Source organism: Elaeis guineensis, chromosome 1, assembly GCF_000442705.2.
Source record: "Elaeis guineensis isolate ETL-2024a chromosome 1, EG11, whole genome shotgun sequence".
Taxonomy (NCBI): Eukaryota; Viridiplantae; Streptophyta; class Magnoliopsida; order Arecales; family Arecaceae; genus Elaeis; species Elaeis guineensis.
Genome location: NC_025993.2, coordinates 103,576,046 through 103,579,322, shown reverse-complemented (window position 1 = coordinate 103,579,322; position 3,277 = coordinate 103,576,046). Strand labels below are relative to the sequence as shown.

At 44.0% G+C, this 3,277-nt stretch overlaps 1 long non-coding RNA gene across 1 annotated transcript; it reads left to right on the top strand.

Annotated features, from left to right (window-relative positions):
• The first annotated feature begins 1,357 nt into the window (after positions 1-1,357).
• On the top strand, positions 1,358-3,065 carry LOC140858152 (uncharacterized). The gene is made up of 2 exons (XR_012141512.1): positions 1,358-2,462; positions 2,651-3,065. It is a non-coding gene; the product is annotated as an uncharacterized lncRNA (long non-coding RNA).
• The last annotated feature ends 212 nt before the right edge of the window (positions 3,066-3,277 follow it).

Below are 3,277 nucleotides of genomic sequence, written 5' to 3'. Positions count from 1 at the left end.
TACAGATCGGGAACCCTGATTAAGTCCTCGAAGCTCTCGCTGGATCTTATGGGCATGCATATTATTGCCTTTATAAGAATAAGTTGTGGCTACAGCCTGCCATAACTCATAAGCATTCGTTAGTGCCTCAACCGTATGAGCAACACTTGGTACCATAGAGGCAAGGAGCCATGCTACCACCCGAGAGTTATTAGAATTCCACTGTCTAACAGCTATCCCATCTCCTTCTGGCCTTTTTGCAGTACCACTTATAAACCCCTCAAGATTGTGAGAATCCAAAATTAGACGAACATGTCGCGTCCAACTTAAGTAGGTACCCGGCCCATCCAATTTGACCGGGTTAGTTTCTAGGGTGATCTTTGAAAACTCACTATCCGAGATACGAGATTCCATCATCCTAACCATTAACTTTTCTAAATCCTCCATGGTTAAAGGAGTTTTATCACCCATAAGAAAAAAACTTAAATGATCAAGTAAACAAGAACAATCTTGAGGGAGGAAATTGAAGTTTTCTCACCAACGATCTGAGATAAATTCAGATGACGAAAAAATATCGAATCTCTGCTTCCATGAAAGGTACCTTGATAATATTCAGAAACTCCAAAACTGGACGCTCCATTGTTGTTCCAGAAAAAACAGCATCTACAATTGGAGACACATATGACAGCAGTAGAGGTTCTCCCTTTTTTTTTGTATTTAAAAAATACCTAATAAGGGATGAGAACGTTTTAAACCCCGTAGTTCTTGAGTGGAAACGGTGGTGGCGTCGATGGCAGCGGCGGTAGCAGCGACAGCGGTGGTGATTGCAGTGGCGATGGCAGAAGCAGCGACAGCAGTGGCGGCGGCGACGATGGCTGCGGCAGCGGAGGCGGCGATCATAGTGGAGAAGGCTCAGGTAGCGGCGGCGGCGACGATGGCCGCGGCAGCGGAGGCGGCGATCATAGCAGAGGCGGTGATGAAGATGAAGGGATGCGAGAGAGAGAGAGTGAGAGATTTAACGGAAACAGAGAATGGCTTTCAAGATTTGCAGGGATCCACAGAGAGAGCAGCGGCGATGGTTTGAAGGGGGAACAGATCCCACTCTGTTTGAGAGGAGAGATTTGAGTTGTAGACAATCGGCGGTTGAAGAGGCGGAACAGAGCACTCTGTTCCCTAAATAGGCTCTGATACCATGTTGACAAACAGAAGTATAAACAGAAGAAGAATAGAAAAGAGGATGAAGACGAAAATTTCAGAGGAAGAAGGATACATCTCTAGGACCAAATGGACCCTTTTTATTAATTTTCATGGGCTCAATTTAGGAATTATACAAATATATTTCTCTCTAATTAGACGATTGTATTCCTAATCAGAGGGATTCAATTTAAGAATTATACAAATATATTTTTTTCTAATTAGACGATTGCATTCCTAATCAGAGGGATTCAATTTAGGAATTATACAAATATATTTCCCTCTAATTAGATGATTGCATTTCTAATCAGAGGGATTTACAGCTCATTTCAACAGTATCCTCACTTTCAGCTAACACGAGCGGAAGTTATGATCTTTAATATCTGAAGCGGTGATGTTGGTTGCGTTATCAGAAGGTACAGATGGCGAGCAGATGTTGGTGGTGATGTTTCAATAGCAGCATATGCATGTACATTATTGATTGGTAGTTGATTGGCTTTTCTAGTTAGGTTCAAGTCTGTCATTTCTCAGCAGAGAGGTTCCGCCATTATCGGATACAAAAAATCAGTGGCTGTGGGCCAGGCTATGTTCCACTAAAATCCGTGGCTCGTGTGTCTGCTTCCTATTCGGCGAAATTACTTACCTGCATGAATGGCAACCTCTTTCTTCCTCTGAAGTTAAAAAAGCCAAATAACAATATGTGTGAAAACCGAAGGGAGCAGCAGTCGTTCATTGTTGTTGCTCATCAGCCGGAGTTCATTTATCCTACAATTTTACCCCACCATGCTGAAAGAATAGAAGGAAAATAAAATGTTAAAACAACTTGTTGAATGTTGAATGGTGGATGCAGATACGCTCGTGAGAGGGGTGGCATGCATATTTTGTCGTAGTCCGATGGCCCGACAGAGATTTAAATGACTGGATGCGCCAGTCGGGTACCAGAGCTGCTTTTTAGGACAAGGCTGGAGCAGACCGGAGGGCGGCCTCCCACCTGTAAATGTGGCGGTTGGAAAAGAGACATGGTTCCTGATATTGTTGCCGAAGCGAAATCCATTACCGCTCACCAAGATAGGGTAAAGAAATGAAAGGTTCCTGACCTGAATTGGATTGCATTGCAGGGGCAATCGTGGTGGCGAAGGAGCCTCGAACGACCTTTTCAGAGGGTCTGCCTAGTGCTTGGCCTCACAGGTTAATCATGGAGGAAGCTGTACGGGGGCCAGCCTAGGGCAGGACCGATCATACCAGGCTCGGTCTGGTATGTTCCAGGCAAATTGGTGCTCTCGTACCAGGTACGAACAATCAGGCTCGGTCTATGTATCTTCTCAGCTCGTTCAGTGGAATTATTAAGAAGGTCCACGCAGAAGAAGAGTCCTGAATTGTGTGCGTGGGTTTTTTTTTTTATTATTTTTTTAATCGAGCCCATTTTACCGTATTAACCAATCATTGATTTGTTCCATCGAGGAAATGCGGATTGCAGGCATGCAGGTATGCAGTAATTTTGGATGCAAATTATTGCTGCTACTATCAGCTTGTGCGTAGCCAAAAATGGTTGTGCTTGTGCTGGGTATGACCCTCTTTTTTTTTTTTTTCTTTTGGATAATTGAGATCAGCGGGCAAGTCACGAGGTACAGCAGGTGACCTCTTACTTACTGGGCCAAGCATGTAAGACGAGAGGCCTGGATAACACCCAGGCCTATCAAGAGCTTCCGCCTTGTAAACGACAGGGACAGCCCGACCCAGCGACCAGAGGTTCATACAATGGGCCCCTGACTAATTATCACGTGTGTGTATCCAAAATATGGATGTTTTGGCAACCGTCTTGTTAAGTGATTCGAGCTACCACTGTACATTCATCTTTCGCAGTTCAGTTGTACTACGAATTCAAAATGACACGAGGAACAGCTCATGCGTAATCCCTACTCTAAACATGAAAGGAAAAAGACTACCTTCTCTTTGGTAGTTGTGGCAAATCAAATGATCACGCATCGTCGGTCTTTTTCCTTTTTTTTTTTTTTTTTTTGACGTCAATGCATCGTCGGTCGTAAGTCATGGTACATTGCGGCATGTGCTGCATGAGTGTTCATTAATTGAAGAGTAGGTGTAA